Source organism: Pelobates fuscus, chromosome 5 (assembly GCF_036172605.1).
Source record: "Pelobates fuscus isolate aPelFus1 chromosome 5, aPelFus1.pri, whole genome shotgun sequence".
NCBI lineage: Eukaryota > Metazoa > Chordata > Amphibia > Anura > Pelobatidae > Pelobates > Pelobates fuscus.
Window position 1 is genome coordinate 310,810,064 of NC_086321.1, and position 27,310 is coordinate 310,837,373.

The 27,310-nt window shown below is 45.9% G+C and overlaps 1 long non-coding RNA gene across 1 annotated transcript in view; it reads left to right on the forward strand.

The window, feature by feature from the left end:
- Positions 1-5,647: 5,647 nt before the first annotated feature.
- The window catches only part of LOC134612891 (uncharacterized), a 45,710-nt gene continuing 24,047 nt past the window's right edge, over positions 5,648-27,310 (forward strand). The window contains exons 1-2 of the long non-coding RNA XR_010090961.1: positions 5,648-5,662; positions 21,240-21,413. This is a non-coding gene — a long non-coding RNA (uncharacterized LOC134612891). The remainder of the gene's footprint in view (positions 5,663-21,239; positions 21,414-27,310) is intronic.

Here is a 27,310-nt window from a genome sequence, read left to right on the forward strand (position 1 = left end):
CATAAAACATTGCTTTGTGGACATTAGTGGATCTTATTGAGTTTTTTTGGATGTTTTTTGGATACTCTTAATTGAATAAAATAAAAGTGAAGTTTGAAATCATTTTTTTTTTTTTTAACAATATTAGTCTTTATTGGCAATAGTGATCAAGTGAAAATAGAGGAAAGCATGTTGCAAGTAGGAGAGGAAATCCCACAGATGGAAACGTTACACTTTACGGAAGAACAAGCCCTGAACATATTATGGGATTCTATAATCTGGAGCTCCCCACTATGATCACTTCCAAAGATGTATATTTTAAACTACCGAGGTTAAAGAAAAGGGAGGTGGATTTGGACCTACATGGTCTTTTTCTGTCAGATTACCATAAGGCTAGACAAATCCCAAGAGGTTTCAGGGTACAGAATGCACCCACAATAGGGAGAATGAAACCCAAAGTAAGAAAAAACTGGGTTGCTGTTATGAACAAATGTTCAATGGACTTGATGCTCATCATAATCCAAAATTTTAAAGAAGATCTACAAGATAATAGACTAAAGATACAACAGGTAGAAGGTGAGAATGCTGTCATCTTAAGTTCCCCAGAAGGAATTAGTCTTAATATCAAATTGAACGAAGAAGTTCTAAAATACAAAAAACAATTGGTTAAGTTCAAGCACCAAAACATGGAAAGAGTAAGGATGGATTATGGTGAGAACCTGGTATACAAATGGTTAATGGGGGAGCAAAGACAGAGACCGAAACGCTTCCGTAAGAGGATAATAAAATCAGATGTCACAACGATAGACGTAACCTCCGGTGAGTCTGCCTCTGAAAATGAAGGAACCTCTGCACGTAAGTCGGTCACTTTTTTAGGGGACAACGATCAAATGGATACATTATCCCCCCCACGCAAGGTGACAAGAAGCAGTCGCAGAAATGAAAGAGACATGTCACAAGTAGGGGCCAGAGGTTGCATCCCCACTGGACTCAAGGACAAACCACCCCTCAGGAGTTAATTCTGGTGTTCAACCTATCGAAAAGGTCTTTATCTGCTGAGGAAGTACAGGTTTTAAATAAAGGGCTTTCCTTCATCCCGATGATGTTGCCTAACAAATTCCAGTGGGATATAGAACTTTTCAAATTTGGGAGGAGTGGACCACCTATTGAATATACCCTGGAACTGTTATCTTTAGCATTGAAGAATAATTACTTCAGATTCGAAACGAAGTGGTACCTACAAAGGGCCGGGACATCCATGGGGCAAGCTATGGCCCCCATGTATGCAAATGCTTACATGTACCAGTTTGAAAAGGAGTACATTCTCAGTAAATATCATGACAACATAATTAAATATTTTCGATATATCGACGATATCCTGATCTTGTGGAAAGGGAGCACTCAAAAAGCGACAGAATTCATTGGAGATTTAAATAGATCGTCTACCCCAATAAGAGTGACTTCGAATATCAGTAGTCACATTATTCAATTCTTAGATCTGGAAATACTAAGTGAACAGGGAAAAATTGAATACCAACGTTATACAAAACCCACAGATCGAAACACACTACTTCACTATGAGAGTGCACATCCTAACCATGTGAAAAATTATAAGAGTGACTTCGAATATCAGTAGTCACATTATTCAATTCTTAGATCTGGAAATACTAAGTTAACAAGGAAAAATTGAATACCAACGGTATACAAAACCCACAGATCGAAACACACTACTTCACTATGAGAGTGCACATCCTAACCATGTGAAAAATTCTTTACCCTTTTCGCAATTTTTGAGAGTCATAAGAAGCAACTCCAGGGAAACTCAGTGTGAAAAACAACTACAGGAAATGTACAACAAATTCTCGCAGAGAGGCTTTACGAATAAAGTGCTGGATAGGGCACTCATTAAAGCGAGAGATCAAAGAGGAGAGACAGAAAAGAAACATCGTGAGAAGAACTTCAGGATTCCATTCCCAATGACTTATAATACAGCGACAACAAAGATCTGCCAGACAATTACGAGAAACTGGCACATTATGGAGAATGACAGGAGTCTTCCGAATAGCCTTCACGATAAACCATTGTTCTCTTACGGGAATAACAAGAATTTAAGGGATCTACTGGTTCACACTGATCCAATTAAAAAATTAATTATGGGTGCGTAAGATGCTTAGGCTGCGTGACCTGTGGACATCTCATACCTTGCAAAAGCTTTAACCATCCCCATACGGGTCAACTGTTCAGAATACAACACGGAATAAGTTGCCGTACAGATCATGTGATCTATAAATTATCATGCCCCTGTGGATTGAACTACGTTGGCAAGACGGAAACAGCTTTGTGCGAAAGCATCTAGCATCAGATTGGTCTATAGGGATAAGAAATCGGATAAACCCGTGGCATGACATTTTTTAGAGACAAATCATCCGTTAACCTCTTTGAAATGTGTAGCGATAGATCATCTCCCGGTCTCAAGAAGAGGTGGTAATAGACTGGAACAATTACTACAAAAAGAGACATGGTGGATCCAAAAATTGGGGACGTTGGCCCCCAAGGGCTTGAATGAGAAACTTTCATATACTTCCTTCCTCTGATAGATCACTTGATAATGAAAGTCCTAATTCTGTTCTAATATGTCCATTATTATATTGTTGGGCCATGTGACAATAAGGGCCATAATATAACAAAGTATTAGAATATCACAAAATATGTCCGGTAATAAATTGACAGGCTACCGTTATATATGTTTATTTTTTATCTTTTACTCTTTTCTCTTGGATTGTTTACAATTTTTTAATATTTTGGTATATTTAAAGTTATATCAAATATACACCATTATGGTAATCTCTTAATTATGGTTCAGGATATTATGTAGGAGGAATTGAGGACCCTCTTTCTTTTATGCTCCCCAAAGCTTGGGTAATGAGCTTTAAGCGATTGAATTTTGTGAGGATTTATATATAAAAAAAAAAATTTTGGTTCCTTTTTTTTGATAGGATTGGCATATATTATGGCATTATATCTTCCCCTGTTAAGAAGTGAGATATTATAGCAGTCTCACATGGAAACACTTATGCAAATAAGTTTATAGCAATGAGTATCACTTTAAATTATGATGCATTAGCACTTTAAATCACCTTAAATTATGATGTATTAGCACTTCTTGTATTTTTGATTTTGATCACACTTTATAGTTTTTTTTACCTTATAGACCTTTTAAGTATAGGGTCATTTGAGTTTTAAACACCAGAATTGGTCTGTCACCATATTAGAGTCATACACTATAAAACTAGTAGAGATTTACTGACATAGGCTGCAGATCATTCCCTCTGCATTTTTTAGTTAATATAGTTTATTATATAGTATTCACTATACTAGCTTTTTGGTAATTTACATATATCTATGTTTCCCTTGCACAGATGGTAATTAGTTCACTTATGAGGAACCAAAATATGTTTCTCCTGATTAACATATCACAAAATTTTGTGGGACTCTCGGTATGAATTATGCATATATTATTAATTCTTTGAGTAATATCCTTCCTCCGTGGGAGGGGTGGATACAGAGACAGTATCATTGTCTATCACGCATGTGCCCGACGTCTCCATCGTGATGGAGGACGCGGGCGGTCAGGAAGTAACCTGAGCGCGCGAATGGAATGACGGAGGCATCCTGTACCCGCCCAAACACTCGGAGGAGAGGATGACCGACCTCCTACACACCTGAACCGTGAGTTAATGTGATTACCTCTCTTATTTAAACTAGACTGGTTTTATTTGTATTTGTATTCTGTCCTGATGAAAGTTCCCTAGTGGAACTGAAACGTTGACTGTTTGCATTATTTTTTTGAACAAATTCCTGGGAGTGCTGATTTTCTTTTGACTCTGTGTATATATATATATATATATATACAGCTAAACACAAACACCACAGAAATGTAAAAGGAGCCCTGGTCCTTAATGGTAAGAAAATTGAAGAACGGTCTTGTCACTAAGGGGTTAACTGATTTGAGTTTTCCTTGTGCTGCTTTTCTCTGTACCGTGTATCCTTCGTAAGCACATGCATCCAGCGACATCAAAGGTCGTTTAGCAGGATGGAAAGTAGCCGTTACCATCACAACAGTTCCTACTTATTTGAGTTTCCTGCTTCTCTGTACCATGTGACGTCTGTAGTACCCGATACCAATCAGCATTTATTCCAGCTAATATACTTGCGTTAAACTGTTGCCTTCCCGCCGGTGTTCTGATAGATATAGATTTCTGAAAGAACACCTGTGATCAGGGCCGTCTTTAATGTTGATTGGACCCTAGGCAAGTATTAGCTTGGGCCCCCTGGTCCCCTCCCTCCCACCTTGTAGCATGCAAACACGTCTTCCACCCAAAGACACACATAAAGAAAACCAAAAAAAACACACACACACACAGATCGTAGACTTAGCCACACTTATTTTTCACCTAGAGAAAATACACACACTGACACACGTACAGATACACACATACACAGGCTCAGACATACACAGGTACATATATCCAAAGACAGATACACAGACACAGAGGTGCATACACAGATACACACTGGCACACATAAAGATACGCAGATACACTCACTGACAAACATGCAGACACACACACAGATAAACACACCCTGACATATATGCAGATAGACACAATAACACACATATAGATACATACACGGACACCCATGCAGTTACATAGACACACACTTACACACATACAGATAAACAGACACAGACAGATACACAGGGGCACACACTGACACACATGCAGACACACAGACACAGAGATACACATACAGACACACTGACATACATGCAGGTACACAGACACACTTAATGACAAACATTTAGATACACAGGATGAAACTCATATAGGTGCGAACATTAACACACAGATACAGAGGGGCACACACTGACACACATATAGACACATACAGATACACATATAGACAGGTATACACACATATGTATATACACATACAGACACATACACAGACAGAAACACACAAATATGCATACAGAGACACATACAGACAGATACAGACACAGATACACGCATATACACAGATACAAATACAGACAGATACACACACAGACACACATGCATATACACATACATACACACAGATAAACAGGCACATGCATATACACATACAGACAGATATACATACAGAAACACAGATACACACACAGACTGATACACATGCATACAGCTATACACACACAAACAGACACACATGGAAAATATACAATTTCAGTCACCCTTCTGTTTCCTACCTTGGATCCAGTTGCTGCCCTAGGCTGTTGGGCGTCGGGCCCTCTCCCAATCCATGCTCCTCCTCTCTTCCTCACTCCCATGTGGCACTTTCTGTGTTAGCTAGGAGGAAGTAACTGCACTTCCTCCTAGCGCTGACCTCATCACAAGGGGTCCGGTCGCGCTGTTAAAGGGGCACCTGCAGACTCATTGCCATCAGGTGGCCCTAAGAGCATGGGCCACCCGATAGGACCCCTTGATGTGCGGCCCGCGGTGGTAGTATCAATCGGCCCGCACGCGCCACAGTCAGCGGCCGGCGGGCTCAAGGGGCAGCTGATTTGGGCCCTTTGGAATGACTGGGCCCGGGGCCGCTGCCCCTTTTGCCCCACTTTAAAGCCCTGCCTGTGATTGAGGTAAGTAGAAAGGATGGCAGGGATGAGTTATGGCACCCGGTGGCATTAAAGACTGCATAGTGGTTAAAATTGAGAGTAATGGTGATACCGGAGAAACTGACGGAAGCCGAGCACAGAGAGATGGTCACAGGTTTCTTCAGGAAGGAAGAGATCTTTATTCGATTCACCTACCGGGACTCAGAGGGACTAATGTCACCAAAAAACAGCAAAGTCTGAGCCCTGATCATACAGTGTAGGTCCCTTATATAGGTATATAGCTCCTCCCATAATCAGCTCCACCCACACGTACTCTTACCCAATCAACAGAACAAAGACTAACTTCCTGTTGACCACATGGCTTGCCCAGCACAATGGAGGAGGGGAATTCTCTATATCCTGTATTCCTGCACATGCTCCGTACTCTACTGATTGTATCGTTGCCACGTGCAACCGACCGATACATCAGTATATGCACGTGCACATACCACGTGGCAATCTCGGCCTACTAAATTTATTTTTACCGAGATTACACCACATTCCCCCCTTTGATGCTTCTGATATTTCATAATTCCAGATGCATCACTTAATCAGAGTTTGCTTACACCTCAAGTTGCCATAAACCAGACTAGACTTTGCGACTCTCTAAAGATACGAATCCCTCAACATTCCTCTTCCTGTACATGTTCTCCTTGATTTAGAGCCTCATACCTGTAAACAGCCATTATCTGTGCAGCGGCCTTTCTCTCTGCTATATTCTATAATGCTCTGCACAGACCTAACTACCAAAGGAATCAGACATGGCAGGAGAATGCACAACATCAAGATTAGCATGACTCCACCTACCAATGCCTTGAGTCCTCCAAGCTGCTCATACCAATTACCAAACCAACTACTCGGATTATACCCTTTCCATACTTGAGTAGGCACATGTGCTAGTTTAACCATATGGCTAGTAAGCTCAGCTATTGCTTGCCCTTCATCATCTATTTGAAGACAACAATTGCTTAGATTAAACTTCCCACATACACCTCCCTCTACTGCCAATAGGTAATCCAAGGCTAATCTATTTTGGTAGACGGCTGTCCTCATCCTAGTGTTATGCTTTGCTAGGAGATTGAGCGCTTGCGATGTTTCATTAGTAATTATCTCAACCACTGCCTGTAACCTTATGATACGGTTGAGCATGTATATTGGGGTTCTATATCCAAAAGTACCATCTTCTGCCCACGTAGCTGGCCCATAATAATCTATAATACGCTGGGGAGGCCACTCATTATCTTCCCAGGTACCTATATCTAGGGGTCCCCTTTTCTTTCTATGATTCACATCATATACCTTAACTCCCAAAGTCTCTCCTGTTTCAATTGGCAACAAGAAGAAGGATGGCTTGAGCATACCTAATACACATGCCCCTTCCCAGTCCTGTGGTAACTCCGAATAGGCTTTCTTACCACAGATCCAGTACAAATTTGCTGGAGCTTTCTAACTAGATGTAGCAGATAAGTCAAACCACACATCCTTTAAATTGGTATAAATTGCAAACGGATTAGGTGGTTCTGAGACATTTGAAGCTGACCACCAAGTTGTATCTTTTGTATCATCATCATAAGCTTTTTGCCCTAGACAAGTCAATTCTCCTACAGATGTATTAAACATTATTCCTTTCCTTGCTATGCAAACATAACCTATAATGGAGGTATTTAATCGCCACTCAGATTTACCTCTAACACTCATTTGATAATCAGTTTGAGAAGATATTAACTGTTCAACTGTCTCAGAACCCGAATACATTACCTCCTTTGCTTCCCATGGCCATTGGTCTCCCATATTAGTACCTCCACACACATAGCAGTTGGTTACATTAAGACTTCCAGCAATACTCTCGGCTAAATCAATAAATAAGTTCTTCGCGTTATGGGGGATCTTATTTTCCACACTCATCTCCTCATAGAAGGAATGGAAGACCTGATGAGTCTGGGTTGCCACAGTATCGGTCTCTATCCCTATAAATAATATTGTCCCAGGATCCAAACCTGTTCCATATATCTGGAACCCAAATAAGTTCCCAAACCTATCTATAAATAGTTCTGGGTCATTGATAAGTATATGGACTGGGTTACACTCCATAGACTTACAATATGGTTTGGTAGGCAACTTAGTAACAATCATATCCCTATCTACTGTCTGTCCCCAGGTTGCCCACCCTACACAGGACCAATACGGACAGTAATTATAATCTTTATTTGGGCATTTTGGATCCATATATTTGTACTTACTACTGGGGCAAATATACTTATCATTAGACCCATACGTTCTTTCCCATTTAAGATCACCACATACATTCCACGGTTTTCTACCACCAGATATCGCCTTACATGCATCAAATAGCAGAAGACCTGAAGAATGTACGGTTTCTAGTATGGTCTTATTTATCAGGTGTAACGGAGCTCCGTGTACTCCGACCGAGTACCCTCCGTTGATGGATGCTCCTAGCGCTCTCAGGGGACTCCAAGCACTGCAGACGACACCACAACCACCGCAGGCTCCACAACCGCCGTAGCTTAACTGGAGCCGCGCCGTCTTCCTTCCACCCTGGATCGGCTTCTGTCCTCCAGGACCGTGTGGGGAAGACCTCTCCTCCAGGAGAGCGTATCCGGAACAAGCTCTTACAAGAGCTAAGTGATTAAGAGCTCAGGGGAATATGCAGCGCATAGCAATCCCCAGTGTGATATAGCAGTTCCCTCCAATAACGAGACACGGCTACGTATTGAGGGTCAGAAGAGGTCTGAGGACTGGAACACCCAGCCTGCTTTTTATTAGGATAAGGTACACACAGGACACTCCCAGGGGGAGGATGAAATTAACCAATAACAGCATAGTACAGCCCACAGGTTCCCTCCCCTCAGATAAACAGTTAAACCAATTATTACATACCATAAAAATACAATTTTTACACACACACTGTAACTTTAAAACCATACATTCAATTTCAATAAAAGTTGCATATTCAGACTCAGCATACATCAAACATAAACCCTTCCAAAAATCAGCCAAATCCCCCCAGTGGATCAAGAGTTAGCTGGAAGTCCTTTATGACCGACCGCAAGCACAATTTCCTGCCCAAAACAGTTCCATAGATTCGGGCTGTGCGGTCGGTCAATTTCATGCGAAAAAACGACTAAGTCCCATTTCGAACGGGACTTAGTCTCTGGAGCTGCAAGTTCCGTATGGGAGAAGGTAAGGGTCAGCGGTGTTCGGCAGAATGTGTAGCCGATTTTAGTTCCACAGAATCTTTAGCATACACCGCTGACCGCATTCGAGGAAACCAAGATGGCCGCCGCCACGTGCAATTAACCGGCAGTAACCTCACAGCCTGGGAGGTAAATTGCCTGCACACTTTAGCTTCTGGGTGGTCCGCCTGTGTGGTACTTGGTTCAGTAAGCCCTATTTACTGAACCAAGTGGGGGAAAGCCAGGAACAAGTTATTTTACCGGTCTGGGGACATAGTCTTAAAGGGGCATTGTTCAGCAAAGTCACAATATGTCCCCAGACGGTTCTTAAAGGGCCATACACACCCAATAAAAGTTAATACATTTTCAGGGGCACAATCTTCCAGGGGCCATAGTCATGAGGCAGGAGGCTGGCAAACATGCTTCTCCACAATCCAGGGAAGCAGGGCAATTTCTCATTTAAAGGGCCAGTTACAAATAGCGATTTGTAACACATCTCCCCTTTGGGGGGAAGACTAACCAGGCACCTGACCTTCTGTCGGTCAGTGCCTCCGTTAGTCGATCCACCAACCCACAATAAACAGATGTCCGAGTAGCCCCCCCACAACATCAAAGTACAGGAACAGCCCACCCACAACACACAGTCACTGCACCTGGGTATTTGGCTGTGGTAATGAGGCCACATGCCGAGGGTACTTGAAGGGCAGAGGCCAACTGCACTCTGCCCAGATGCCAGCTCTTCTGCTGGGGTAGCCTGCAGGACATCAGGCTCTGGACCAGGGACAAAGGTAGGGCAGAGGCCGACTGCACTCTGCCCAGCTGCCAGCTCTTCTGCTGGGGTAGCCTGCAGGACATCAGGCTCTGGACCAGGGAAAAAGGTAGGGCAGAGGCCGACTGCACTCTGCCCAGCTGCCAGCTCTTCTGCTGGGGTAGCCTGCAGGACATCAGGCTCTGGACCAGGGACAAAGGTAGGGCAGAGGCCGACTGCACTCTGCCCAGCTGCCAGCTCTTCGGCTGGGGTAGCCTGCGGGACATCCGGCTCTGGACCAGGGACAAAGGTAGGGCAGAGGCCGACTGCACTCTGCCCAGCTGCCAGCTCGTCTGCTGGGATGCTTGGGACATAGTCCGGCTCAGTAGCCAAGGGACCATGGACGTCAGTAGGGGTTAACATTGCCTCTGTTAACTCTGGTGCCACGCTAGGAGTTACCTGGGGAGGGGAATTTGTACTTACCCCCTCCTCTGGGTGTCCCGGTGAGGGTAGTTGGGGATCTGAAAAGGCTGTCCAGCATCCCTGTAGGTCAGGCACAGAGACCACGGTCCCATCTGCGCCGTCTGGGGGATTGGTGTCTCCCCTTGTTAGGGTAAGCTGCCGCTGGGGAGAGGGGGTGCTGTGCTCCTTTCCCGGAAACACAGGCTGCCGCTGGAGAGGGAGACCGCCTGTCTCCACTCCCGTAACATTGTCCTGTTGCTGTAGAGAGGGACCAACTGTCTCTGCTCTCTGTAGGACACACTGCTGCTGGGGGGGAAGGTCGGCACCTTCGGCCCCCTGGGGTACACACTGCCGCTGGAGAGGGAGACCGCCTGTCTCCACTCCCTTACCATTGTCCTGTTGCTGTAGAGAGGGACCAACTGTCTCTGCTCTCTGTAGGACACACTGCTGCTGGGGGGGAAGGTCGACACCTTCGTCCCCCTGTAACTCCCACTGCCGCTGGAGATCTGGGTTGGTTGCCCAGCATCCCTGTAGGGCCGGTAGAGAGACCTCGGTCCCATCTCTACCTGCCATCTGGAGGGCATCGCCGGACCAGTCAGGGAGGTCTGGTTCTGCTTGTCGGGTAGGTTGGGGCTGCACGAAGCTGAGCAGGTGTAGGTAGTCCTGCTCCAGCTCCCACTCCCTTGTTGCCAGGTGGGTCATGTCTTTTCTCACCTCTCGTTCGTCAGCCCAGACATACATGCCCATCCGGTAGTCGTAGATGTCCCAGAACCTAGACTCCTCCGTGCTGCCGAAATCAGGCTCCTCCTCTATGGCGTCCAGAAGTAGACCAGGACCATCATAATCATCCCCCTCCGGTAGGTCGTGCTCGGCCGTCCAGGGAGTAAGTCGAATGGTATGCCACCAGAGGGCCTGGTATGCGTTGTCTAGCCCGATCTCTCGCCATACCAGGGTCTCCAGTCTTGCCACCCACTCATCTAGGGGCTGCTCCCCCAATAGACATATTCGCATTGCCACACGCTTCTGTAGCCGCTGCTCATCACTGGGGAGGCCCTCACCTCGCCGCCACTGGGCATCTTCCAGGGCATCATACCAGAGTTCCCTTCTGGCTGCATCCCTGTAATCTGCGGCCTCCTTCTCCTCCTCATCATGGAACGCTGTCCGCAACCCAGCTGATTCCATCCTGTTGTAGCCAGGGGCGCTGCCCAATGGCTAGCGTTGCCCTCAATTGTAACTCCAACCGTTACCAGTGTCTCTGAGCTGCTTCTCCTCGCACTAGGACGCCATCCCACCGCTGCCACCACTGTAACGGAGCTCCGTGTACTCCGACCGAGTACCCTCCGTTGATGGATGCTCCTAGCGCTCTCAGGGGACTCCAAGCACTGCAGACGACACCACAACCACCGCAGGCTCCACAACCGCCGTAGCTTAACTGGAGCCGCGCCGTCTTCCTTCCACCCTGGATCGGCTTCTGTCCTCCAGGACCGTGTGGGGAAGACCTCTCCTCCAGGAGAGCGTATCCGGAACAAGCTCTTACAAGAGCTAAGTGATTAAGAGCTCAGGGGAATATGCAGCGCATAGCAATCCCCAGTGTGATATAGCAGTTCCCTCCAATAACGAGACACGGCTACGTATTGAGGGTCAGAAGAGGTCTGAGGACTGGAACACCCAGCCTGCTTTTTATTAGGATAAGGTACACACAGGACACTCCCAGGGGGAGGATGAAATTAACCAATAACAGCATAGTACAGCCCACAGGTTCCCTCCCCTCAGATAAACAGTTAAACCAATTATTACATACCATAAAAATAAAATTTTTACACACACACTGTAACTTTAAAACCATACATTCAATTTCAATAAAAGTTAATTTTCAATAAAAGCATATTCAGACTCAGCATACATCAAACATAAACCCTTCCAAAAATCAGCCAAATCCCCCCAGTGGATCAAGAGTTAGCTGGAAGTCCTTTATGACCGACCGCAAGCACAATTTCCTGCCCAAAACAGTTCCATAGATTCGGGCTGTGCGGTCGGTCAATTTCATGCGAAAAAACGACTAAGTCCCATTTCGAACGGGACTTAGTCTCTGGAGCTGCAAGTTCCGTATGGGAGAAGGTAAGGGTCAGCGGTGTTCGGCAGAATGTGTAGCCGATTTTAGTTCCACAGAATCTTTAGCATACACCGCTGACCGCATTCGAGGAAACCAAGATGGCCGCCGCCACGTGCAATTAACCGGCAGTAACCTCACAGCCTGGGAGGTAAATTGCCTGCACACTTTAGCTTCTGGGTGGTCCGCCTGTGTGGTACTTGGTTCAGTAAGCCCTATTTACTGAACCAAGTGGGGGAAAGCCAGGAACAAGTTATTTTACCGGTCTGGGGACATAGTCTTAAAGGGGCATTGTTCAGCAAAGTCACAATATGTCCCCAGACGGTTCTTAAAGGGCCATACACACCCAATAAAAGTTAATACATTTTCAGGGGCACAATCATCCAGGGGCCATAGTCATGAGGCAGGAGGCTGGCAAACATGCTTCTCCACAATCCAGGGAAGCAGGGCAATTTCTCATTTAAAGGGCCAGTTACAAATAGCGATTTGTAACATCAGGGTCCCCTGTGAGTCTCCATTCCGAATAGTCAACCAAATTGTACGGGGTTGATACTCTGGACTAAAACACTTAGGTTCTCCTGCTCCTAAATGGCATACACTATGATCTATACCTACGTATCTACACTTAGATACATTTCCTTGACACTCATATTGTGAATGCCAAATAAGGGTCTGGGAAATGTGATTGCCTGTTTTCGTAGTCTTAATGCAAACCTCACAGCCTGGTGTGTCGGTACCTCTACCTTCCTGAATAATTAAAAACACACATATATACATTATCAAACACATCACTGACACCTTTGTCCTGACTCTTCGACCGTGCGATGGCACCTCAGCTTCCAGGATGTGAGGGCTGCAGGGAATGGAGTCCTCCTGATCCTCACTTTTCTTCACAGAGATCCCTTCAAGACACTCTGACTATGTAACGTAGGCAGGTGGTCAGGCTTTATTATGGCCGTCAAAACACCTACTTGCTGATCTCTATGATTACTCTAGAAGTCCCGATATTTCCTCGTCACTCCGACTGAGTTGCCCGCTTCCACCGGTTCTTGCAGGGATTCTCAGGATCTGGTGTAACTTGCCAAGAATCTACTGCTGCTGATTTAACCCTGGAGTGATGAATCAACGGAGTCACTTCGGCCACCTTTATAGCTGTTGGGGTAGACAAAAGAACAACATACGGACCCCTCCATTTTGGCCCCAACGGTACCCTGTTCCACTCCTTTATCCAAACTTGATCTCCTGGATGATAAGAATGGACAGGTGGATACATATTCACAGGTAACCTATCTTGTACCCATTTCTGTACCTCCTCCATAGTTTTACTCAACTCTACAACCTGCTGCCGGGTAATTCCTTCTACCAACTGACTTAAATCCCCCCTTAAGTTACCAAGTACGGGAGGTGGACGCCCATACATAATTTCAAAAGGTGAGAGACCCATCATTCTGGTAGGTGTACTACGAATGCGCAACAGAGCTATTGGCAAAAGAACATTCCATTTAAGTTGAGTTTCTTGACACATCTTTGCCAATTGGTTCTTAATAGTTCTGTTCATCCTTTCCACTTTCCCAGAACTCTGAGGCCTATATGCCGTATGAAGTTTCCACTTAATACCGAGCATATGAGTCAGTTGTTGTAGGCACTGGTGAACAAAGGCTGGACCATTATCCGATCCTATAGAACATGGTAGTCCATATCGGGGTATTATTTCCCGCAACAAAAATCGCACAACTTCTCCTGCTTTCTCTGTACGAGTAGGACATGCTTCTACCCATCCTGAGTAGGTACACACAACTACTAGTAGGTAACGATGTCCACCGGATTTAGGCATTACCGTGTAGTCTATTTGGAGATCGGACATAGGGAGTCCTCCCATATACTGGAGTCGCGGTGGTTTCACTGGACCTTGCCTTGCGTTGTTTTTGGCACATAACACGCATCTTCGTACAATGGCTTGAGTCAAGTTGGACAATCTTGGCATGTAGAAATGTTTCCTAAGAGATTCTTCCATACTCTCTCTCCTGGAATGTGTCCCATTGTGATAATTCTGGACAATTTCTACGGCTAGCGATGCTGGAATAACTATCCTTCCATCTTCTAACTGATACCACTTATTCTCCAAGTATTTTCCAGCTTCAGTCTTTAACCACTCTTCTTCTTGAGCTGTATAAATTGGATTCCATTGAGACAGAGGGGTCGGTATGAGAGCAGCTATACACTCCACATATTCCTGTTGTCCCGATTCAGCGGCACGCTTGGCTGCATTATCTGCCATCCGATTTCCTTTCACCACATCACCATCACCTTTCAAATGTGCTCGACAATGTATGATACCAACTTCTTTCGGTTCCCACACGGCTTCCAATAGTTGTAATATCTCAGCTGCGTACTTGATTTCTTTACCCTTTGAGTTCAGTAGTCCTCTTTCTTTATACAAGGCTCCATGGGCATGAGTGGTTAAAACCGCATACTTTGAGTCCGTTCAGCCAATTGTAACGCTCGTGTGAGTGCGATTAATTCTGCCTTCTGTGCCGATGTTCCTTTTGACAATGGCTGAGCTTCTATCACCTTGTCTATGGTTGTCACTGCATATCCTGCGTAGCGAATCCTTTCTTTCACGTAACTACTGCCGCCCGTATAGTACTGGACATCGGGGTTCTGGATGGGAAAATCACGAAGGTCCGGTCTGCTTGAGAACACTTCATCCATCACCTCCAGGCAATCATGTTGACTCTCAGTAGGTAGTGGCAAAAGGGTAGCTGGATTCAAGGTATTGACAGTCTCAAGATGCACTTTCGGGTTTTCACATAACATAGCTTGGTACTTAGTCATACGGCTATTGCTAAACCAATGATTGCCTTTATAGTCTAGCAACGTCTGTACTGCGTGCGGAAATCGCACGTAGAGTTCCTGACCCAGAGTGAGCTTATCAGCTTTGGCTACCAGCAGGGCGGCGGCAGCTACGGCTCTTAGACAAGGTGGAAGGCCACTGGCCACTGCATCCAGTTGTTTGGACATATATGCAACAGGTCGTTGCCATGATCCAAAGTACTGTGTCAGTACTCCCACAGCCATCCTTCTTTGCTCGTGTACATATAATTAGAATGGACGTGTATGATCAGGTAGACCTAATGCCAGGGCGCTCATCAATGCCTTCTTAACATCCTCAAATTCCTTCTGCTGTTCGATAGTCCACAGGAAGGGATCGTGTTCTGTGTCTTTTATAGCTGCATAAAGGGGTTTCGCCAATATCGCATAACTGGGAATCCATATCCTGCAGAAGCCTGCTGCCCCCAAGAACTCTCGCACTTGTCTTCTATTCTTGGGTGTTGGTATTTGGCATACAGCTTCTTTTCTCTCTGGCCCCATTATCCTTTGACCTTCAGAGATATGGAATCCCAAATACTTGACAGTTGGCTGACACAACTGGGATTTCTTCCTGGACACCTTGTATCCTGCCTTCCAAAGAATGTGCAGTAAATCATATGTTGCTTGCTGACATATCTCTCTTGTAACTGCCGCTATCAACAAATCATCTACGTATTGTAGTAGTACACATTCTCCTGGGATGGACTTGAAATCTAGTATGTCCGGACTTAATGCTGATCCAAATAGGGTATGTGAATTTTTAAACCCTTGGGGCAGTTTTGCCCAAGTCATCTGGCGTTTCGAGCCCGTTACAGCATTTTCCCATTGGAATGCAAAGATACACTGGCTTTCTGTAGCAATTCGTAGGCAAAAGAAGGCATCTTTTAGGTCCAAAACTGGGAAGTAAGTAGCCCCGCCTGGAATTAAAGCAAGCAGGTTATAGGGATTGGGCACAACTGGATGTATACTTACTACCGCATCATTGACTGCTCTCAAGTCCTGCATGGGGCGATACTCATCTGTCCCGGGCTTTTGAACAGGCAACAATGGGGTGTTCCAGGGGGAAGTACAGAATTTTAGGATACCATACCTTATGAACTTATCCAAATAAGACTGTATGTTCTTCTTTGCCTTTTGTGGAATATGGTATTGTCTTAGGCTCACTGGATAAACCCCAAGCTTTAGTTCAATCCGTATAGGTGGGATATTGCGAGCAAGTCCTGGTGGGTTACTCTCTGCCCACACTCCTGGTACATTAAACAAGGATTCATCACTCTTAGGGTTTTGGCTGGTCAACACTGTATAAAGTCGCCACTCTTCTTCCTTTGGTACTGATATTGTCATTATACCTGAGGGTCCATTAAACTTCAAGGATGTCGTTCCGTTGTTATCTGTGCTTGTAATTTCGATAACAAATCTCGCCCTAGCAGTTGAACTGGACATTCAGGCATGTAAAGGAACTGATGTTTTATACGTGGCCTCCCAGTATACAGAGTCGACTTTTAAGAACCGGTTTAGCAGCACTCCTTACAGTTGCTCCTATTACGGTGATAGTTCTTCCTGAAGGAGGAGCGACTAGGTCAGTCACCACAGAATGTTCAGCACCAGTGTCGATCATGAAAGAACTCCTTTTTCCCCCTATTGCTACATCGACCATAGGCTCCGCTCGGCCAAGGGGGATGGAGCCCGGTCGGTATCAATAGTCCTCCATGACAGTGTCAGCCAAACCCACAAAGTCCCTATCTTCTCTCTCTCTGGGTCTCTGCGCTGCTGGGTAATACCTATCCCCATTAACGCTTCCTCTATTGTTCCCACCATTTCCTCCAGAGCCTCCTCTTCCTCTTGCTCTGCCTCTATAATTATTGCTATATCCTGCCCTTGTTCTATCTCTCTCATGTTGTTCCCTCTGTGGACACTCACTTCTCCAATGCCCTTCTTCCCTACAATACGCGTATTGGTTCCTACTTAAAGGCTCCCTATTCCACTTATTCTCGCTTTTCTCGGTTCCCCTATACACTTCCTTTTCCCTTTTTCCTATCTACACCCGCGATAGCTACAGCTAACATGACTGCTTTCCTTCTCATCTTTCGCTCTTCTTTCTTTTTCGTCTCTGTCTCCCTATTCATATATACCTTATTCGCTATCTCCATTAGTTGAGTTATAGACATCCCTACAAACCCTTCTAACTTTTGTAACTTTCTCTTTATATCTCCGTAGGCCTGGCTGACAAAGGCAGAGTTAACCATCCGGGAATTCTCAGGAGCCTCTGGATTAAAGGGAGTATACAACCGGTATGCCTCCAATAATCGATCATAAAAGTCACTGGGAGACTCATCACATTTCTGCAATACCTCAGCCATCTTTGACATATTGATCACCTTTTTCCCTCCGGCTTTCATGCCAGCAATAATGGCGTCCCTGTAAGCTTTTAAATGGGCCATGTCTGCGCCATTGACATTCCAATTCGGATCTGCATTTGGATAATGGGCTGCGGCCCATGCTGCCGGGTTGGCCTGATTTTGAGTACGGGCCACTTCTTCAAGCGCTTTAATTGCCGCCTGATTTATCCGTGTTCTTTCCTCGTTATTGAACAATGTCATAAGCAAATGCTGACAATCAGCCCAAGTGGGATTATGTGTCTGGATTATGGAGGTAATCAAATCTGTCATGGCTTGAGGTTTATCGGTGTAGGAGGAGTTATGGGTCTTCCAGTTGAATAAATCAGTTGTGGTAAAGGGAACGTAAACAAATACGGGATCAGCGTGTTGTAACTGGCCTTCACTGTTAATATGTGTCGGGCCCGGTGTCAGTCGGAGAGGCATTTGATAATGTCGGGGTTGGAGGGTACCGTACAGTTGTCAGGTTAGTATGGGGCTTCGTTGAGGGATGTCAGTTATGGGTTCCGGTCGAGGGGTAGTAAGACGAGGGGAAGGGGACGCTTTTTCTTTACTGAAGGGAAGATCAGTAAATAGAATATTCCGGGCCGGGCTGGGAGGAGCCTGACCAGGAACTAGAAATGACGCCAAATACGGATAGGTGGGGTTAATAGGGGTAGGTACCGGAAGGGGAGGATTTAAAACAAGTGGGCTAGACTCTGAACTAGAGGAGGGGGTAGGTGGAGACAACGGGGCAAGGGGAGTAGTGTTACCAACAGCACCTCCTCTTCCTCTTGAGGAGGAGTAAGGGGACGGCATGGGGATCTCTGACTCAGGGGGCGCGTCCAGAATGGGCGTAATCACGGCCTTAGTGGACAACCGAGTTCTGGCCACCATGAGGCAACATTGCTCCTCGTGGCATACCCTGATCCATTTTGGCAAGTCATTTACGGCTCGCTTCCAACAATCAATATACGGAAACTGGCCGTAAAGTTCAGGCCTACCCGATACAGCCACGTGTACGCGCTGCACCAGATTAGGATCAAAACTACCACGTGGTGGCCATGCAGCCACCAAAGTAGGCCATTCCCTACTACATAAAGTAGTCAGGCGTGTTGGAGACATCTTTACTCCAAAGTCATATACATTATATCCCTTCTTAAAGTTTTTTAACATACATTCTAAGGGATCAATAATCTTTGAATCCGACGCACCCATACTTAACAATGGAGCGTCATCTCCAACAGAAGCAAACAAACACACTTCCAACAGTCACACTCGTTCCCCTTGGCAACAGCACCACGTGGTACAGTTGCTAGGCCAAACGCACACAACAAAACATACAGGGAATTCCCGTACACACACAGCTCTTACACCAGTCACTAAATAACTAATACTGTACCTTTTGGCGAAACTATACAATCACCCACGTTATAATTCTCAATATTTAAATTACCCGTCTATAACACACCCTAGTAACATCGTCTTTACAAACAGTAGTTATAGTACGGTTAGCATTGGTTAGAGTACAATTTTAAAGTCACAGTTCAGTTAGTAGTGGTTATGGTGTTAACATACAACATAAACGACAGTTATTAGTAGTTATTTACAGTATCAGTAATTATAATACATGGTTATGGTACCGTGCGCTATGATACAGTTACACACTATTCACACTCTCGCTAGACGGCAGAGCTCACGCTATCTAGCAGGATATACACTCTACTACAATAATCTTTAGCACATTTACAATTTCCCAACTAATCTATTGGCCAGTACCTCGATGGACTACCTAAAACTATTTACATCCGTTTTGGTTAGCCGTCGCTGCCCAAGCATCACATATAGCAAACTAGAGGGCGGAATTTACAACAAAACCCTCTTAGTCTATCTACTCTATCAATAGTCTAGTGGGTTCCAAATTTATACGCCTTCCCACTTAGCCAAGATAACTTGAGATCTAGCGGACTGAATTTACACCAGGCGCCGCTTAGTCTCCCGGTCCCTCCGACCTAGCGAACGAAATATACACCCTAAATACGCTAGTCTAGACAAGACACCGGTGTCCGGCTTGGGCTATTTACACAGGACCCAGCCTGACTCCAAACCAAAATTAAACAGGCTGACTACAGGGCGTTTAATTACGAGCGGTGCGCCTTCGCTCCTTCCCTCCACTGGAGGGGGCCAATTCCATACACAATACAAACCCCTTATGGGCCTACCGCACAATCGGTATCCAATACCCCTAGTGGGTCCACCGTCTAAAACAGTAGTCGTCTTACCTCCTCGTTCCTGAACCTGAGTTCACACTCATCGACGGGGACACCCCAGCACTTACTACGTAGAGGCCGATGATCTCCTGGACAACAGACCAGTGTCGCCGAGACAAAAGGAGGTCCACGCAAAAGTTCAGGGGTGCAACCGTAGGGAGCGTGGGCAAAGATAGACCGTCTCACGCCTCTGCTTCTCAGCTACCGTTGAACGATGAGCTTCCCGGCTAATGCACCAAATGATACCGGAGAAACTGACGGAAGCCGAGCACAGAGAGATGGACACAGGTTTCTTCAGGAAGGAAGAGATCTTTATTCGATTCACCGACCGGGACTCAGAGAGACTAATGTCACCAAAAAACAGCAAAGTCTGAGCCCTGATCATACAGTGTAGGTCCCTTATATAGGTATATAGCTCCTCCCATAATCAGCTCCACCCACACGTTCTCTTACCCAATCAACAGAACAAAGACTAACTTCCTGTTTGACCACATGGCTTGCCCAGCACAATGGAGGAGGGGAATTCTCTATATCCTGTATTCCTGCACATGCTCCGTACTCTACTGATTGTATCGTTGCCACGTGCAACCGACCGATACATCAGTATATGCACGTGCACATACCACGTGGCAATCTCGGCCTACTAAATTAATTTTTACCGAGATTCCACCACAATGGGGTTATCATTGTTGTTCATAGAGTATAATGTATACCAACTTTTTTTTGCAGGTGAATCTGAAAGACATAGCAACCACTCTAGGCACCCAGATCACTTCAGCTTAATGAAGTGGTCTGGGTGCCAGGTCCAGCTAGGGTTAACCCATTTTTTTTATAAACAGCAGTTTCAGAGAAAAGTTTATAAATGGGTTAAGAATTCCCCCAAATCCTCTAGTGGCTGTCTCACTGACAGCCGCTAGAGGCGCTTGCGTGATTCTCACTGTGAAAATCACAGTGAGAGCACGCAAGCGTCCATAGGAAAGCATTGTAAATGCTTTCCTATGCGACCGGCTGAATGCGCGCGCAGCTCTTGCCGCACGTGCGCATTCAGCCGACGGGGCGGAACGGAGGAGGATCGGAGGCAGAGAGCTCCCCGCCCAGCGCTGTAAAAAGGTAAGTTTTACCCCTTTTCCCCTTTCCAGAGCCGGGTGGGAGGGGGACCCTGAGGGTGGGGGCACCCTTTAGGGCACTATAGTGCCAGGAAAACGAGTATGTTTTCCTGGCACTATAGTGGTCCTTTAAAATGACATGCAGCCCTTCAGAAACAACATAGAGGCAAATCATAGATGAAAAAAACTGAGAGATATAATAAATTAAACTATTCAAATTATTAGTAAAAAAGTGTCGGGAAAACTGATAAATCTCCCCAAAAAGTGAAAATGGATTTTTATTTTCAAATTTTGGCAAACATGTAACCTGTGCTGCGGTGAATATCCTACCTGTGCAGCTCAAAGTAATATTAACTTTTCTGAGTTTGCAGTACCTCGCCAAGCAGATTTTGAACCTTTCCTTTTTTTTTTTTTTTTTTTTACAAGACAACAGCAACCGTAAAAGGAAAAAAGGGGCGTAGCGTGAATGCGAAAAATTAGACGCACGACGTATTGCTGTGAAACTCCGCCCCTTCCGCCTGTACGTTTTTCCTGCTGTCCTTAGTGTCAATTAGAGGAGACAAGATGGTTCCTCCTGTGCAAGTATCTCCGCTCATTAAGGTAAGTATAGTTTCTTCCTAATTATCGATAGTGTAAATTCTGCACCGAAGATAATTCTGGGCAGAACTGTGGACAGACGCTGACTGAGCTAAATTGGTCTGTTTTCATTCCGAGATTTGAAGGTGACACTGAGTTTGTGGCCTGTAGTCGGAGCGAAGCAATTATGCTGCTACCCTCCTCTAGCAGCACTGTGTGGGTTTATTTATATTTTTTTGCGGCGAAAGTGTTTCAGCAAAATGTCGTATTCTGATTTTTAAACGTGATGAGGGGGAGAGGTAAACTCCTGAAGACCCAATTTGTTTCCTCTAATAGTGTTTTGCATTCACTATTCCTGCTCCATGTCATGTTTTGTTTTTTTTAGCTGCTCCATTTAAAGTGTGGAGTTAGGGTTGTTTCGTGGTCACGTCTCAAACGCAAATTGGGAAAATATTCTAAAGGCTGCCGAAGAGTAAATCGTTCCTCATGAACTGCTCACAAGGCAGCTATAGCTAGCTACTCGGTGTTTATGTAGTTAGGAGTAGCATGTTCTAACTTGCTGATAGTTTCTATTCTTCAAATTTAAAAATCAATGGAGTGTTCCTTTAACAATTTAGTAAATATACCCTGAAAGAAAATGTGCATGTTTTCTTTGTGGGTATGTGAAAAAGCTGTAGACCTGCCTGCATCATTTGCAAGCCCTCCACACTTTACCAGACACACAGACTGACGTTTTGACAGTTTTACTGTTTTTTTGTTTTTTTTTAACCCTCCTCCCGCCTCCACTACATCCAATTGACCCACTAGTCACCCCCAAATACGCCTAAGCCCCCCAGATTACCTCTCTTTAAATCTGTATCTTCTGCCTCGATCTATATTCAGGGCGCCGCCATCCTTGTGTGGGTAGAGGAAGTCCCTGTGGGACACGTCATCTGCCCACACTGGATAGTCTGTGAGATTCCCGCACATGCCCAGTGAAACACCTGGACATGCGAACGGGAATTTCATCCATTCATTCATCAGACAGACGAATGAATGAATAGAAAAAATCAGACGAACAAACTAACACTGAGTATCAGTGTTCGTTTGTTCGTTCAGATTGTTACAAGGAGGGAGCTACCGGCTTGTAGCTCCCTCCTTGTAATATGTAAAGATAGGAGCGGCAGGGAGCAGTGCTCCCCGCCACTTCATAAGCCCCCCCATGTCCCCCCTCACTCTATGGGAGTCAATTTGACCCCCATAATAGCACAAGGGAGAATAAAATCTCCCAAATGCTCCTATTTATGAAAAAATATTACATAAATTATAATAAGGGGGGGGTGGACCTATTGTCCTCCCCCACCCTGAGTGGCGGGTGGGGGCCATGAAGATAATGAGGGGGGCAGACACCTACTGTCCTCCCCCCCATGCCCCCACCCCTGAGCGGCGGGTGGGGGCCATGAAGATAATGAGTGGGGGGGACCTACTGTCCTCCCCCCCCCCCCCCCAGGCCCCCACCACTGTGTGGCGGGTGGGGGCCATAATGATATTGAGGGGGATCTACTGTCCTCCCCCCGACCCCCACCCCTGCGCGGTGGGTGGGGGCCCTAATAAAACAATAAGGGGGGGACCTACTGTCCTCCCCCCCCGGCCCCCACCCCTGAGCGGTGGGTAGGGGCCCTAATAAAACAATAAGGGGGGGGACCTACTATTCTTCCACCGGCCCCCACCGCGGAGCGGTGGGTGGGGGCCCTAATAAAACAATAAGGGGGGAACCTACTGTCCTCCCCCCCTGGCCCCCACCCCTGCGCGGTGGGTGGGGGGCCCTAATAAAACAATAAGGGGGGGGCCCTAAATAAAGATTGGGGGGGGACCTACTGTCCTCCAGCCCCCACCCCTGAGCGGTGGGTGGGGGCCCTAATAAAACAATAAGGGGGGAACCTACTGTCCTCCCCCCCTGGCCCCCACCCCTGCGCGGTGGGTGGGGGGCCCTAATAAAACAATAAGGGGGGGACCTACTATCATCCCCCCATGGCCCCCACCCCTGCGCGGAGGGTGGGGGCCTAATAAAACAATAAGGGGGGGTGACCTACTGTCCTCCCCGGCCCCCACCCCTGAGCGGTGGGTGGGGGCCCTAAATAAAGATATGGGGGGGACCTACTGTCCTCCCCCGGCCCCCAACATTGAGCGGTGGGTGGGGGCCATAAATAAAGATGGGGGGGGGGGGGGACCTACTGTCCTCCCCCCCCGGCCCCCACCCCTGAGCGGCGGGTGGGGGCCCTAAATTAAAATCCCCCCCCCCCCAATCAAGGTGACTAGGGGTCCCAAGTCCCTAGTCACCCCCCTCCCCACCCAAAACAAACTATCCCCTACCTACCCCCCTCACCCTAAAAATAGTGAGGGGGGAATAAAATAACTAACCTGTAAAAAAAAAAATTAAACTTACCATTTGACATCTTCTTTTTTCTAAAATCTTTTCTTCAGCCCCCAAAAAGGCCAAATAAAAATCCATCATACCCGTCGCACTTAAAAAACAAACAAAAAAAACAAACAGTTCTTTTGAATTTCCCCACGCTGTGTAAAATGACACAGAGCACTCTGGCTTAAACCAACCAATCAGAGTGTTCTAAGCCTAACTGCAGGGCGGGGCAAGGCTTTATAAGCCTTGACCCGCCCTGCGGAGCTCAGTACGCGGCGTGCCCTCGAAGGGCGAACAAGGATTTAATTTTTTGCGCTATTATGCGACGGGTATGATGGGTTTTTATTTGGCCTTTTTGGGGGCTGAAGAAAGAAGATTTTAGAAAAAAAAAATGTCAAATGGTAAGTTTAACTTTTTTTTTTTACAGGTTAGTTATTTTATTCCCCCCTCACTATTTTTAGGGTGAGGGGGGTAGGTAGGGGATAGTTTGTTTTGGGTGGGGGTGGGGGGGTGACTAGGGGCTTGGGACCCCTAGTCACCTTGATTTGGGTGGGGGGTTCATTTAGGGCCCCCCCCATAATCTTTATTTAGGGCCCCCACCCACCGTGCAGGGGTGGGGGCCAGGGGGGAGGACAGTAGGTGTCCCCCCCTTATTGTTTTATTATTGCCCCCACCCACCGCTCAAGGGTGGGGGCCGGGTGGGAGGACAGTAGGTGTCCCCCCTATCTTTATTTAGGGCCCCCACCCACCGCTCGGGGGGGGGGGGGGAGGACAGTACGTCTCCCCCCCCCCCCCCCATATCTTTATTTAGGGCCCCCACCCACCGCTCAGGGGTGGGGGCTGGGGGGGAGGACAGTAGCCCCCCCCCCTTATTGTTTTATTAGGGCCCCCACCCAGTAGGGGCATATTATTTACTAATACTAAGTAATCTTTACTTAGTATTAGTAAATTTGGCTGAAAGACCAATTTAGGTCTTTCAGCCTTTTAGTAGATAGCTCCCTGATACCGTGGGAATTAGGGAGTTATCTACTAAGCGGCAATGAATAGGATCGGAGTTTCATTCATTAGAATGAAATTCCGATACGAACAAAGTGCCGAATTGCGTTCTAAAAGAAACGAACATACGGTTCTCATTCAGTTAGAACGCAATTCGGCAGTTTTGTCTAAAATGACAGGAAGCATCGCGGGAAAACAGAGGAAAGGTAAGGGTTATGGGAAAATTGCTCTGACCAGCGGAAATGAAGCACACTTTGCTCCTCCGCTGGTCAAGCGGAGGAATCCTCCATAAGGCAAAGAGAGTCCCTACTTTGTCTCATGATTTTAAAGGAAACTAAAGAAGACAGGAAGAAAAGAATAACAGATCCCGAGAGAGGGGGAGAAGAGGTTGAGGAAAGGTAAGTTCGGCATGACAGTGCCGCTTTAATGCTGCCTTTTGGAATTCTTGGGACCCTAACTAATTTTGCCCTTTTGTTGTAGTTATGGTGCTTAGGATTTCTACAGCGTTCCATCTCTCACCCCTCCGTCTCCTCTCCTTCAACCTGTTTCTTCAGCAGAGAATGAGATATATTTGAAAGAGGAATAAAAATTACTGTAGCTTTTAGAGCAGGGCTCGACAAATCCCAGGTTGCCAGCGATTAGAAATGTTGTACTAGCACCTTGGATTTGTCTGCCCTTAATTAAAGACGGCCGTTAAGCCCAGTATTGATGGCATCAGTAATCGGTTATTGCTCTGCTGCCTCACGTGATGTTTAGTGATGTCGGAATATGACTTCACTCTGGCCCCTGCATTACAAGAAAGTGCACAAGGAAGCAGAACAGGAAAATTAGAGAGCATGCACATTGGACCCCAGGGAAAGGATTTATTCAGCTCTCCCAAAGGTAGGGAGGCAGGCTGGATGTCAATAATTTGTTAGTGTATGAGAACATGTGTCGGTTGTCACATTGTGTGTCTGTTACCTGCTCCCTTCTGATCGCATGAGAAACGTGTTTTTACTTATTTCCCATGCCGTGTCGGTTTTGCTGCAGCTGGACCCGTCCATGGCTGTGATCACAAATCTTGAAGATCTCTGATAAGCAAATGCTTTTCCATTGGAAAGCATTGGGAAAGTATTGTGCATGCATGGCAAAATGCTGCACTAAGCCAATCAGCAACTCCTCCTAGTATGAAGATGCTGAACACTGTACAACACTGACCCAGGAGCCTCTAGTGACCGTCTGTGTGACTGTAACCAGAGGTGTTACTAGGCAGCAATGTGAAAAGGCAGTGTTTACATTGAGAAGACTGCGGGGACAGGCTAAAGACACCAGAATAACTACATTAACCCCTTAAGGACTGAGCCAAAAGTACACGTGATGAAAACAAAACCTGGAATTTGCGATATATATGTCTCTTCAGGCGTAATTCACCTCTTTCATATTATGTACACCCACACTTATTATATATAATTTAATTTAGTGGAAACAGGGCTTTCGTTAACATCAAATATTTAGGAATGAAATATAATTTAATATGAATAAAATATATTTAAAGGACCACTCTAGGCACCCAGACCACTTCAGCTTAATGAAGTGGTCTGGGTGCCAGGTCCAGCTAGCTTTTACCCTTTTTTTTTTTATAAACATAGCAGTTTCAGAGAAACTGCTATGTTTATTCTGAGTGTTAAGCCAGCCTCCAGAGCCTCTAGTGGCTGTCTCACTGACAGCCGCTAGAGGCGCTTGCGTGCTTCTCACTGTGAAAATCACAGTGAGAGCACGCAAGCGTCCATAGGAAAACCTATGCGACCAGCCTATGCGACCGGCTGAATGCGAGCGCGGCTCCTGCCGCGCATGCGCATTCAGCCGATGACGTCGCAAGGAAGAAGAGGAGGAGGAGTAGAGCTCCCCGCCCGGCGCTGGAGAAAGAGGTAAGTTTAACCCCTTCCTTCCCCTAGAGCCCGGCAGGAGTGGGTCCCTGAGGGTGGGGGCACTCTAGTGCCAGGAAAACGAGTATGTTTTCCTGGCACTAGAGTGGTCCTTTAAAAAAAAAAAAAAAAAGGGAGAAAATAAGAATTTGTAAAAAAAAAAAAAATAATAATAATAATTCTACGTGACATTTTAACTGTGAATGTCATAATACGGTTTGCTTTTACTGCAATAAAATACACATATTTGTCTTCAGCGATGTCTTCCATGTAAAACGGCATCCCCTATGTACAGGTTTTATGGGGTTTTGAGAAGTTACAGAGTCAAATATAGCATGTTAAATTTTTCAGTTTTTTCACATTGAAATTCTCCAGATTGGTTACGTTGCCTTTGAGACCGTATGGTAGCCCAGGAATGAAAATTTACCCCCATGATGGCATACCATTTGCAATAGTAGACAACCCAAGGTTTTACAAATGGGGTATGTCCAGTCTTTTTTAGTAGCCACTTGGTCACAAACACAAGTGTTAATATTTGTTTGTGTGTGAATGCAAAAAACTAATTTGAAAGCCAATTTTGGCCAGTGTTTGTGTCTAAGTGGCTACTAAAAAAGACTGGACAT